This window comes from Globicephala melas, chromosome 4 (assembly GCF_963455315.2).
Source record: "Globicephala melas chromosome 4, mGloMel1.2, whole genome shotgun sequence".
NCBI classification, from domain to species: Eukaryota; Metazoa; Chordata; class Mammalia; order Artiodactyla; family Delphinidae; genus Globicephala; species Globicephala melas.
The window spans coordinates 59,284,829-59,298,788 of record NC_083317.1 but is presented as its reverse complement, the minus strand read 5'-3'; the positions used below and the strand labels follow the sequence as shown (position 1 = coordinate 59,298,788).

Here is a 13,960-nt window from a genome sequence, read left to right as displayed (position 1 = left end):
CAGGCCCCCGCCGGAGCCCGCGGGCCGAGCGCTGGGACCCGCTCCCGCCGCCGGCGCGTCCCCACCAGCCACCCGCCGGCGCTTCCTCGGTATCGCCCGGCCTGCGGCCGCCTCCCGCCCCCTCCCCTCCCCAAACCAACAAATAAACACAACTTTTTATGAAAAGAAAACAAACTTCAGCAACGTGACTCACCTCTGGTGCAGCCGGCTCCTGGGAAGGGTGAGCCGGGGCCCGGGGGCGCGGTGGGCGCAGAGAGAGCCACGCAGCCCGGTGCCGCACGGACACACAACCCGCACAGTGACACCCAGGGACACACAAAACGGGAGAGCGGCGGCCGCGGGAGCAACAAAGGAGCCCCGGACCGAGAAGCTGCGGGCCGGGGAGGGAGGGCGCGTGCGGGTGCGTGCGGCTGCGGCGGGCGTGGTGTGAGTGTGTGTGCGCCTGGGTGTGTAAGTGTGAGTGTGCGTGTGCGCTCGCGGCGGCTGACACCGGCGGGCCGGGGCTCAGGGTCCCTGCGGCAGGAAGCGGGGGCCGCGGCGGCAGCAGCGGGAGGACAAGGCAGGGGACGCCGCGCCCTGCGCACCCGGTCCCTCCATATGGAAGAAGCTTTTTTGGATGACTGAACTCGCAAACAATTCCTTCTTTTGCTTCTGCCTAGGAGCCTCCCATTACCGCGCGAGGAGGAGGAGGGGGAGGGGGGAAGAGGAGGCGGGGAAGAGGGGGAGGAGCAAAGTGGAGCAAAGAAAGTCTTGGAAAGGAAGCTGGGGAAAAAAAAAAAAACGTACCCCCAAACTCAGTTTTTCTCCTAATACCCATTTTTCTTTCTGTTGCGCCTTAGTCCCGTGCTCTCCCCAAACTTCACTTTCTTTCCGGTACCAAAAGCAAAGTCCTCCGCCTTTCTCCCACACCCACGGGCTCCCCGGAACCCCCATTTCTCTTTAGCTTCACCTCAGAGCCTTGCTCTGCTACACTATCCTTCCCTCCTTTCGCCCAGTCTCTTCTCCCCAAGTCTTTTTCTGACACCCCCCCTTCTTAATGGTCTCCTTCATTCTGCAAACAAATGATTGGATAAATCATTAAAAGTAAACTCTGTTGTTAAACGCGCCCCTAAATGCCCCCAAAATGGGGCAGCGGCTGTCGAGAAATTTATAAGGAAACCACAGCCCCAATGCTACCTCCCCGCGACCGACCCACCCGGTGGGTCGGGGAAGGGAGGGTTCGCCGCGTCCTCCTCCGTTGACAGCGCCCTGCCCTGACCTCCATTCATCATCCCAGGATGGAAGAGCGAGGAAAAGGATGGGGGGTGGGAAGGCGAGGGAGGGGTAGCGGCCACAGAGAAAAGTTAGTTACGTCCTTGTGCGCGTGTGCGTGTTAAGCCCTCCCTTTAGTGTTGGGCAGAAAAGCATTTAGAGTAGCGGTTCTCAAACTTGAGCTGCATCAGAACCCCCTGCAGGCTTATTAAATTAACACAGGCTGCAGAGCTCCACGCCCAGAGTTTCGGCTTCGGTAGGGTCTGAGGTAGGGCGGAGAATTTGCATTTTTAGTAAGTTCTCAGGTGGTGCTGATGCTGTGTGTCCAGGGCCACGTTTTAAAAACTACTTTTCCACGGTATTGAGAAGTCAAGCACGTACTGAGTTGGTGGCAAATGGGTCCCCTTCTTAATCTGTAAGTGATGAAACATAGTGAAGGGTCATCCAGTCCACACCCTTATACCGAGGCTGAGGAGACCGAGACCCAGAAGGGTTAAGGCAGGCGTTCGCTGGAGTTTGTGCCAAAGTGGGAAGGAACCGTTCTGAAAGCGGACAGGCAGGCAGGGAGTGGGGAGAAGGAAGGTGCCGCCTCCTTTATGGCAGGAGGGCCGCACTGGGAGGCAGCAAGCTACCATGTGGCTCTGAGAAAGTCACCTAACCTTTTTGGGCCTCAACTTTATTTTCTTCAGTTTCTCATCAGTAAAAATGCATACTTTACACCAAGTATATGATTTTAATTGAACCTGAATCCAAAGATGTTTAAAAGGGCAACACAAACATCCTTTAATCAATATGTTGTACTATTTTTTTCTCATGCTTTTGGAAATCCAGGCATGAGCCAGTTTCTTTATTGATGTATCTGGAACGTTCAGCTCCACGTGCCTGGATTCTTGGGTCTGTCCCCAGGGGAAAGTGGAGAAAGGGGTTGATTTTCAACAAGGTGAAAAAGACTATATACTCCTTCCTTGAACTATGCACTTGTATTCTTTCCACTCCTTTCTTCTCCAGTTCCCTCCCTCCCCACTTTCCTTCTCTTAATCTCCAACATCCTCCCCCTAACATTCTCCAAGGCCTATTTTTTTCTCCACTCAACGCCCATATCAGCTTCCACCTTCTTACCGTCCTCCTCTAGGGCACAACTCACGAGTACAGGCCTGGGGCCCATCCTGGGCACAGAACTCTCAATTTCCCAAGGGAATGGGCCAGCCAGACTTCCACTGCGGTGAAAACACTCCCTCTCTCCAGAGCCCCCAGCAGAGTATTGAGCTGTCTGTTTTTCAAAGATGACTCCAAGTACCACTCTCACTGATAATGTGGGATAGCAATGAGGAACCTATGCATGAAACGCTCATATTGATTCTTCTGTATTCTTTTATATACTATTCATTGATCAACATCTCAAAGATTGTCTCTTACCCCTTCCCATTGTCTTCTTCCAAAGACTTTCTCCTAGGACTCTTGATTCCCTCCATTCTGGCCTTTGGGTGTCCCCTATACCCTGAGTCAACCAGTCAGAGCACAACAGAAAACAAAGAAGGTTGAAGTCCTTACCAACATTATTTAGCCAGGAGAAAGACCCCAGGGCCTGTACTTTCCTCCAGCCCAGGCTGCTCGTGGCGCTGCTCATCTTTCCCACAGAGTTCAGACAGAATGCAGATCACAGCCTAACCGAGAGGGCTTAATTCTGCCGCAGCACCAAGCACACTGTTGGCAACTCACGTGTGTTTATTGTTTTTATGGCTCTTTGTATTAACATAATTGTGTTTATTATCATTACCCCTGTAAGAACATTGTATCTCTGAACTCTCTCCCTTTGCCTGGAGCACGTTCCTTGCCTAATTCTCCCTTCCCCTCTTTCTTAGTTTCCCTATCACTACCATCCCTATCCCACTCTAACCGCCCAGCCATCTCAAAACAGAGTGTGGGCTTGTGATCAGGTGCTCTCTGCTACTCTCCACTTTGTTCATGGTGAATCCCTCTGGTGTTTTGCTTCCTTGGGGGCTATCTGGGCCTCTATCAAGAAAGCAGCATTTAGTATGGAAGTCACATTTATTATGTCACGTTTATTATGTTGGGGGTGGGTGGGCAGGGATTGTAGATCCATATAAGTTGCATATCACTAAACTGTGCAGAGTGAACTGGAAGGAATCGCAGTGAGTGACATGAAGAGAGGATGCTCCCTCCTTAGTGTGTTATAGACACTCCATTTGTATCATATGGACAGGGGGCCCCTTGGTGGTGAAGGATATCTGGAAAGAATTGTGCTGAGAAAATTACTAACACGTAGGCAAAGAGAAATAGGGATTTGATAATCTCCCCTCTGTTTTAATATAAATCTGTTTTCCTCATTATAAAATATGTTCATGGAAGAAACTTTAGAAAATATGGAAAAGCGCAAAGAAGGAGGAAATTACCTTAATCCCACTACCTACGGGTAACAATGTTAACAGAGTGTTTTCTCTAGTCATTCTTCTCATTTTTGTTTCTCATCATACAAATCCATAGTTCATCTTCACTGAGTATATGATTTTAATTGATCAGAACTGGAAGATGTTTAAAAGGGCAGCATAAATGGATACTTTTACTCAATTTTTTGTATTCTTTTCTTATGCATTTGGTAACTTAGGGGTCAGTTTCTTCACTGATTCATCTGGTACTTTCACATTTTGTAAAATTGTGTTCACTGTAAACACAGGTTTTGATCCTACTTTTTAAATTTAACATTGAAATGTGATTATTTTCCCCATGTCATTAAATCTTCTCCAAAGTTCAACTTAAACAGCTGTGTGCTATTCAGAGAGGTTGTTATTTATTCAACCATTCTCCTATTGTCATGTATTTAGATTATTTCTATTTTTATTATGATCATGCATCACAGTTGACTAAACATCTTGTCATAAATCTTTATTTATAATTCTGATTATTTCCTAAAGGTGAATTCCTATGAGTAGGAGTTTTGGATCAACGGACAGAACGTTTCAAGGGCTTTTGGCTGCTGTTGCAAAACTGTCCTGTCGTGGCTCCAATATATATTTTCATCTCTCAGATCTCCACAACAATGAGATCATCAGATACAAGGCTCCAAGTGGAGACTTGATTGAATTGTCCACTTTGGATGACTACACAGATAAAGAAAACAACTGCCAATATTCACTACAGTGGAGACAATGCTCAAGTGGGAAGGGTGGAACAGTAATTTCTTACTATGTGAGCTCAGTTATATTTATGAACTTATTTAACCTTCCCAACAACCCCCTGAGAAATAAACTAACATTTATTGAGCACTTACTGCTCACAGCCTCTGTGCTGGATTCTGTGTGTACGTGTGATCTCGAATCCCCACAGCAACCCTTTCCCGTAGGTTGCATTATCTCCATTTTACAGATACGGAAACTCAAGTAACTTGCCTAAGATCCCTAGCAACTAAGTGGTGGTACTAATTCTGAAACCTGGGGTTTTTCAAGTGCAACCTATGGTTTCCCTGCAGCTGTTTCACGAGTTACAGGCTTCTTAGTGGAGTAAGAAAGGCATATTAAGAAGATGCTTGAATTTTGTCAAGCCATTAAGGAATCTTTTGTGGGCTTCCAGATGACTGTTTTTTTTTAATAGGACATTCAAATACATTCAAAGAGCTAAGGTGACTTACTAACTGTAATTAATAGAAGAGTCCAAGGATTGTATACCTTAAGAGAATGCTGTTCTGATGTATGAGTTAAGATATCTAGATTAAAGACTAGATATTAAAATTCACAGTACTAACAATAATAAGAAAACTGGCTTTTGTATACATTCTTATTCCCAAAGCTAATGTTTGGATAAAGACTTTTTTTCTTGATCAGAGGTGCTAGAAATAAAATATTTGTGCGTCCAACTTCCTAGTTTCAAATTCTAGCTGTTGAATGTATAGTTTTTATTTATTAAAGAAATATCTGAAAACATTTTCAAAATAAATGCAAAACTTAATTCATTAATTTATTATTAGGAAAATTAGGGAATTCCCTGGTGGTCTGGCGGTTAGGACTCTGCACTTCCACTGCAGGAGGCATGGGTTCGATCCCTGATTGGGGAACTAAGATCCCACGAGGTGCATGGCGCGGCCAAAAAGAAAAAAAATAAAAAGGCAAATTAGCCCTCATTTGCTCTTTAGTGGGCCATTAACTAGCTATCTGAGTTGGCCTACCTCTCCATGCTGGTTATCACAAGGGCTGCCAGAGAAGGAATGTGCCCAGTTGCTCCAAAATATTTGATGACTGAATGAAGAATGATGAATAAAAGTATAAGATTGACCTCTGCAACAATTAGTAAACAATGCAAGACAGTGTGTAATTAAACCCTAAGCTGCAGGTTGAGGCAGGATTACAGGTGAGCCTGGTACAATGCCATCTACCCCGCATTCAAGTTGAGCTGGCTGGGACTGACTTCTGTCGTCCAGCGCTGCCAGCTCAGGTGTTCCTACTGGCCATGTGTTCTTTGACTTTAAGGAGTCATTCTCCAGATTCCCTTGAGGCTGCCTACAGACAAATGTACCCTAGGGGGAGGATGACATAAAAAAGCAAGATTGTGGGATCAATCTGGATTTGGATCCAGTCTTAAGCTGTATGAGCTTGGATACTCTGAATCCCAGTTTCTTTATCTGTGAAAATTCAAAATAATATATATGAAGTATCTCTCTCAGTATATGATTCTTAGTGGGTCATCTGGTGCAACTATACCAGTTGTTTACAGTTAGCACTTATTCTGAAGGGTCAGTTCCAATGCCTTGACCGTTATTTTACATATATATTTATAGAGTACCTTGGTGGGTACTCTATAAGTGGTAGTTATATTAGTAAAAGTTTGGGTCAGAGGTACAGCTAGGACAGAGAAATGGAAAATAGAGTAATCCAAGGCCATTTCCATTACCCATGCTGCATGCTTGATTTTGAACACTCCTTAATTCTCAGACAAATGGAATCTGTCTATTGACACTGAGTTCTAAGAGACTCCATTTTTCCATGATATAAGATCCTCTGATGCAAGCACAGGCCCCATTTAGTCCCAAATGAAACCCCTACATTCGTCAACTCCCTCCATTCTTTCTCCCCCTACCCTCCTCGTATGTTAGGCTGAGAAACGTGGATCCTGGAGCTGCCCAGACTCCATCTGTCTGATATTGTGAAGCTGATGGCAGTGGAGGGCAGGAGGCGAGAGACTCCAGATAAAAGCAAAAACTCAAGGAGAACTTGACCTTAGTGCTTTGATACCGAACTCAGTGGGTAACAGCCTCCGTTAAATTTGTTCAGTCAGCCATTTAAGAGGGAAGGAGTTTCTCACACATCCTGGAAGGGTATTTAGCGATGAGATGCTTCCACGGAGGGGAATCAGTATTCTGGGGACTGAGCAGAGCAGAGTCAAATGCCAAAGCTGCCATGGCAAGCTTAGAGACAGGTAGTGTGCTGGCTTGTTTTGCTCTCAATATATTATTTTCTTTCTCTTTCATGAGTTACCAGGGATTTACTAGGACTTTTGGTCACAGCAACAGAAAACCAGCTGTGCCCCACCTTAACCTCCCCCACCCCACTTCTTTGGGTTTCAGGGAGTAGCCCTCAGGGCACAGGCCATGAGGAAGAAAGGGGAGTTGAGAGGAAGACAGAGATACTGGGCTGGTGATGTTGTATGAGCCTCCCCACTACCTCTCCAACTCAGATTCAGAACCCAGATTCATCTTCTTTGCCTTCTATTGGTTGGATTCATCAACTAGGAAGTGGAATCATTTGAGGCTTGGTGGGCGCAATTTGAGAAGCACCTTACCTATGAACCTCTGCCTGGGATAAGGAAGGACTAAGAAAATGAATCATACAGCCCACTGATTCTCTTATTCCTTAAAAAAAAAAAAAAATCCATAAGCCTTGTCCTTGTTTATCCAGGAGAGGTGAAGACAGGATCAGTCATGTCACTGCCTTACTTAAAGTTTATGAGTGGCTCCCAGCTCCCTTGGTCTAAGGGGACAAGTGCTCCATGCTCTGGTCCAGCCCACCTCTCCAGCCTGGCTCGCCCAGGGCCCACCTACCTGTATCTTGCGCTCCAGCATTCCCTTGCCCTTCCTCAAAGCACCACACTTTCTCATGCTTCCCAGCCTGCCCAATTCCTGTCTTCCCTGACTAAACCTTTTCTTCTCTTTTGTGTTCACCTAACTCCTACTTACTCTTTAAGATTTTCCTCTAACATTACCTCCTCTGGAAAACCTTGCCTGAACCTCCCCTCCCCAATTCCACTGGTCCTCCATGGACTCCTCTTCTTACCTTTATTACAGCATATATCATGAGCATTGTAGTGGTTAACTGTGGGTCCATCTGACTTCTCCTCTTGACTGGAATATCTACAAGCACAAAGGCGATCCCTGCTTCATCTTTGTACCCCCAGTGCTTAGCCTGATACCTGGCCCAAAATGAGTGCCCCATATATAAATACTTGAACGAAGAATTAATAAAATCAAGTATCTCTGTCATAGCAGTTGAAGCCTAATGGATCTATACAGTCTGGAATGTTGAAAGGATACCAATAACTGGTACTGCACCTGAGGCGGAATCATAGTTATCAAAACCCAGGCTCTTGCCTAAAGCACGTAAAGACTGATTTGTCTGAAATATAAAGTTGGATGGCTATTATTTAGTATTTTGCGTTTAGATGCTCACGGTACGTTTGAAATGATAGCACATGATTGGCATATATTGTTTTTACTTTTTATTTTGAGTTAATTATAGATTCACATGGGTTGTAAGAAATAATACAGAGGTTTCCCCCTTACTGGAACACAATATCTAGCCTAACTGTAGTACAATATCTTAAAGATATCTTAATAATATCTTAATAACTGACTTTGATATATCAATCATTGCCTTTATTCAGATTTTGTCATTTTTACTTGCATACTCATTTGTGAGTAGTTGTATGTTTTAAAAATGATTTGTAGGTTATTGTGTGTGTGCATCCCAGCCCCTAAAAGTCTGGCCACCATCAGTAAGGGTCAGGACCATGCCCTTCTGGTCCCGAAAAGAAGGGGCTTGAGTCTTTTCCAAAAGTCTGTGGCAATGGGTTCATTCCTGACCTGGTCTCTGCTTTGCACCCTCTTTGACCCTTCCTTGAATGTCTTGTTCTTCCTCTGACAGGTCAAGAAAGTTCCTAGTTTCTGGAGGATGCATGATGAGTTGGAACAATTCCACCCACCATTTTCTGCCATTGGTCAACACACCCAGGGGTAGGCTCTATTATTTGCAGAGTTCAGTGCAAAGTGAAAATGCAGGGAGGGTCCCAGTCAGGAGTCAGGGAGTCAATCTCCCTTTTTCATACCCACAGCAGAAAGGTGACCCCCAAGGAGTTGTAATCTCTACACCAAGACACACTAGGGGATGGGCTAGAGGCCCATGTCCAGGTTTCTGCTGAAATTCTGTGGACCTGCCAGCCTAGGGTGGGGACAGCCACTGCTTTGCCCTTCTCTGAGATGCAGGGTGGGTACATGCTGTACCCCAACCCACCCCATATTTATGCTCAGGCCCCAACCTGGGGCAGAAGGCAACTGAGGAGCAGGTATGGGGAAGGGAAGGTTGGGGGAAACTAGGGCACGAGGGTTCAAAGGAATGCACAGCTGAGAACTTATCCCAGGCAGGAAGAGGGAGGCAGGACCACATGTGAGCTGAGACTCCAAGCCTCCAGTGTATGCTTCATCGTCCAGTCTAACTTCATTTACAAAACACAGATTCAAAGACAGACTTTCAAGATGGCAGCCACAGAGATTAAAACCAAGCAAGAGGCCCTTCTGAGTACAAGGCTCTGTGTAAGCACACTGACCACTTTCCCATGAAGTTGCCTGAACACACCAAACTCAAACTTTCCTGAAACTGTAACTTTCTACTCTCCCTTGGGACAGAATCATCTCCTTTATTCTACAGTGGGGTCTAAGAATGATGGCATGGAGCAGTGAAACTTTCTTATTTGATTCCTCCTCAATGAATATGAGTAATATTAGCAAAACCCCACTTATATAGCAGAAAAAAATCTGCTTCTTTCTCTCTCTTTTTTATATCTGTCTGATGTAAATCAAAAAAAAAAGTTAGTCTGAAATCAAACTGCCTTAGTGAGTAACACCATGATCTATCTAGCTGTCAGAAGAACTTGGGAATCATCTCTGGTGCCTCCTTTTTCTTCACTATTTTCATTCAGTGGTCACTAACTCCTGCAGTGCCACATCTAAAGTCTCCCCAGAATTCATTACCAGCATTCAGTCCCTTCTGCAAGTGCCCTAATTCAGACATGCATCATTTCTCATATTGCAAAAGCCTCTTGATTAATCTCCCTACTTCCCATCTGGCTCCATCACTCGTCCATTTTCCACATTCCTGATGGAGACACATTTAGAAATGGCAAATTTGATCATGCCACATCTATCTCTCCTCCTGAAATTGTTCAGTGACCTCACCACTTTCAGGATGAAATCAAACTCCTTAGCAAAGCACACAAAACCTTTCACACGGTCCCTAGCAAGTATCTCCTCAATATGATCCTACCATTTCCCACTCCTGACCCTATTCCCTCCCTCACCATATAGAGCTTCCTTAGATCATTCCAGATCATTCACTTCTCTAGGTCTTTGTGTATGTGGTGCCCTTGCTTGGAGTACCTTTACTGACTCTTGCACCAAACTCCTATTTGTCCTGCAAAGCTAAGCTCAAGTGTTAACTCCTCTGGCCCTCCTTGCCCACCTCACCTCCCCAGCATGTGAGAGGTGCCTGTTAACCAAGGACCCATATCACTTGGTGTTTACCCTTATCATAGCACCTACTCACCATTTTAATAATTGTTTCAGGCCATCATGTTTCTCAAGCACAGGGGATGCCATTCACACTGTGGTGTATTTTCAATTTTCCTTACTTGATGTGAAACTCTTGAAGCCGGGTCCTGGGCCTTAAACATCATTGTACAACTTCTGGAATATGGTAGGTAGTGGGTAGTTGTTATCTGAAGAAAGGAAGGAAAAGAAAAAAAGGAGAAAGGAAGCACTGCAGCTGCCAGCCTGTAATATTTCTTTCTCTCTCAACCCTGGTCCCAAAAACCCTCCCCCCATCAGCTGTTTGATGTCTTAAGAGACAATATAGATTGACAGCACAGCCAATCTGATTGTGCAGACCTGGGTTCCTTAGGTGATGGAAAGTCATGATTTGACCAAATTTGAAGCAGTGGCTGCATTACAGACACAAGTTGGCTCCTCAACTTGGGCCCTTCTGATGTGAAACACAGAGACGCTGAAACTTTTCTCCCTCAGGAATGACCAATCCATAAAGTTCTAAAACAGTTTGAAAAATAAATGGAAATGCCTAGATATATACAGCTAGAAAAAAAATGTCAGTTTTATGAACATAGAAAACAACTTAAAAATGCATAACATGCAGTTGTCAAAACTCATAGAACTATACTTCACAAAGAAAATTTTACTATATATAAATTTTAAAAAAATGAACCAGGATGAAGGAAGAGCCCCAAATGGAATACAAACTATAACAACTGAACCTAACCATATTGCAAATGAATAACAGAACCATAATGGAGTGGGGAAGAAAAAAACTAAGTTACTTTGGAAATCAGTATTTTGGCTGGATACTGTAAAACTAATGGCAAAAAGAACTATACACAAATACTGCATTCTAGTTAGTAAACTTATTTTTCATGGGGATACAGATTATCAATTCTGAAACTACTTTGTGTATATACTAGGGTTGAACAAATACTTTAATACACTGTAGATAATGAAAGTCAGGCTTTTCACTGTCAGAGTAATAAGTTACAAATAAGGAAAGAGGGAAGGCTAGAATGAAATCTATGGTTTTGGATTAGAGTCAGAGGTATCAGTATGAACACATGGTTTAAAATATATATATATATGTACTATAATATACGTATATACACACACATACATATATCTATATCTATCTCTCTCTCTATATATATATATATAGTGAGAGAGAGAGAGAGAGATACAGAAATAAATATAGATGTGAATACATACCTAGTATGTTCCTAGTATTCATCCATAGATTTCCTAGCTCTATCTGCTGAGAGGGCCTAGAAGCAGTGACATCCCAGTAGCAGTGAGCACACCCACCACCTAAGTTTTGGTTTTTACATCCCATTCTCCAATCTAAAGAATTAGGGATTCTTAGAAAAGTGTTTGATTCCAGGGCTGGGGTGGGATAAATACAAGTTGAGACAGGAGCATCTCATGCTGCTAGAGAAGCAAGGAAGTACCCGAAAAAGGCTGGGTAGTGTTGAAATGGCAAAGTGGCCAACCTGCAGCCAAAGCTGGAAAAATTTCAGCAACAAAACAAACAGTCATTGTATTGGATTATAACTCATAGAACAAAATAAATATCCATGAATCCATACTGATATAAATCAATAATTGAATGAATGAGGTAGAAGGGGCAGCTCTTCCTTACAGAAGAACTCCAAATAATAAATGTAGAAGCAGTTAGGGAATAGAAAATCTTTATTAGAACACCACAGCAATAATTTTTCAGGTCAAGAGCGAGTGATGGATGCTAAAATTAGTGGGCAAAAGTTTGAAGAGAAACAAGGTGTTTGCACAGTCTCGAAGTATCACCCCCAATATATTTATTAGTCACAAAGATGAAAAAAACCTGCCTTTACTGTGAAGAAACCCAGGAGATACCACCAAGTGATTAATGTTAACATCACTAGTGGTAAGATATTTTGATGTTATGCATCCCCAGTATGATACACTGAGAAGGACATATCACTTCTGTGGTATTCTTGTCCCCAAATGGAAAACATCAGACAAATAAAAATTGAGGGACAGTCTATAAAATAACTGACCAATACTCCTCAAAAGTGTTAAGGTCAAGAAAAGACTAAGGAACTGTTGCAGATTAAGAAGACCAAGGATCCATGACAACTGAATGCAATGTGGGATCCTGGATCGACTCCTGGAGCAGAAAAAGGACATTAGTGGAAACACTGATGAAATCTATACAGTCCATAGTTTAGTTAATAGTATTGTAATGATGTTAGTTGCTTAGTTTTGATTATTGAAGTTGGTTGTTAAGGATGGTAATAATAGAGAAATTGGGTGAAGGATCTAAGGGAACTCACTGTACTGCCTTTGCAACTTTTCTGTAAAGTTACTTAAATACAAAGTTGAAAAAGTGAGTGGGGATCATGCAGGTAAAAAGCAAGATGGAGGCAAGAGAGAAAAGGGAGAAAGGCATGTCTGAAGTTCTCTAAGAGTGAACAAAATGCACTGTAGGAATGGCAGCAAGTTCAGAATGGCTCAACAGAGATGGGAGGTGGGAAATTTTTTTTTTTTGAAGCATAATGGAAAAATCAGTTTCTCACTTTAAGTCGCTGATTTAAAAACTGGAGGCCCATTCAAGCAGCCATGGACAAGTGCTGGCCTTCACAAATGTTAAGGCCTATTCTGGAGTTATGGATGGCACCTCCAGGACTTGCTCTGGATGCTTCAAAAGGGCAAGTGAGTGCTTGGCCAGGACCCAGGTTGGGGCTCACCTGGAGAGCCTGGGGACTTGTATCTCTCAGACCCCGCAGACACTTAAGTAGGGAAGTCAGATCTCAGAGTTACTTGAGTGAGCATGGAAACAACACAAGGGCATTAGGGGTTTTGGTCCAAATTTTAAGAAGCATCTATTATCATAGCAAAGGGGTCCATGCCACTGGGCCTGTATGGGTCAAGTCACTGGGCCACATCTTCCTCTAAGCTGAGCTCAAGTGGGTCTTGCCACATTTGTCTCTGGGATGATGACCAACTCCCCTTTCTGCTTGCCATATAATTTCTTAGATGTGTCACAACATCTTACAGGTTTGGGAGCCATTCTATTAATACCTATAAGGTGATTTGGGATATCGCTTGTCTACCAGAGTTAACTTTATAGTTTCATTCTCAAAAGCAATCTTGTTTCCAATCTAGTGGACCATCAACATAGACAGTTTTCATGACCTCACTCACCTCTCTGTCAAAGATATTTGAAATGAACAAAATGTTGAGGCAACTAGCTGTGAAGCTGAACTACAGGAGAGTGTTGAGGTGTGAGGGGGATAACTGACATATCTGCATTCCCACTGATTGCCAGGGTTCCTGCAGCAACTGTGAAATCATGGATCTTGGAATCAGAAGACCTGAGATGGGTTCCGGAGCCACAATTTCCAGCTGTATGGATTTAAACAAATCAGTAAGACTGACACTTCGTTTTCTCATCTGTAAAATGGGGAGAATGATAATACCTATCTCACAAGACTATTTTAAGAATCAATAGAGATATAACATGTGAAAGTACTTTTCAAAGGGTACTTTACTAACGTTAATTTTAATTTCACTGTCCCAACACAGTGAAACATATGGCATTTTTAAATGTTAAAAAAAACTCATAGGCACAAATTTTTAGAAACCAATAATTTCAGTAAACCTATCACTTTTGTTTTTAACCTAAAACATAATTTTCTGCACTTAGCTATGTAGTCAGATGTGAAACGCGGGATTCTTTTCTATGGTATCCTTAGCAGTGCGAGCCCAGTGTGGTTGCCAGGACCATAAAAACAGAAGGCTGTTGATCATTAGTCTGTGTAAAACACAGCACTTGGGCATCTCACTTGGAACTCGCTTTTTAACTTGTTTCAAGAGGTGGCGCTTAGAACTGAAAAGAGT

General features: G+C 43.5%; 1 protein-coding gene across 7 annotated transcripts in view; it reads right to left on the bottom strand.

Moving 5' to 3' along the window:
* Positions 1-13,960, bottom strand: part of BOC (BOC cell adhesion associated, oncogene regulated) — a 259,219-nt gene that overhangs the window by 78,430 nt on the left and 166,829 nt on the right. For 5 of the 7 annotated variants that reach the window (XM_060298055.1, XM_060298058.1, XM_060298059.1 and 2 more), the window contains one exon: positions 10,074-10,245. The gene's annotated coding sequence lies outside the window, so the exon portion shown is untranslated. Of the gene's footprint in view, positions 1-193; positions 621-10,073; positions 10,246-13,960 lie in introns of those variants that run through there. The other 2 variants (XM_060298056.1, XM_030836791.2) reach the window with 2 other exon arrangements.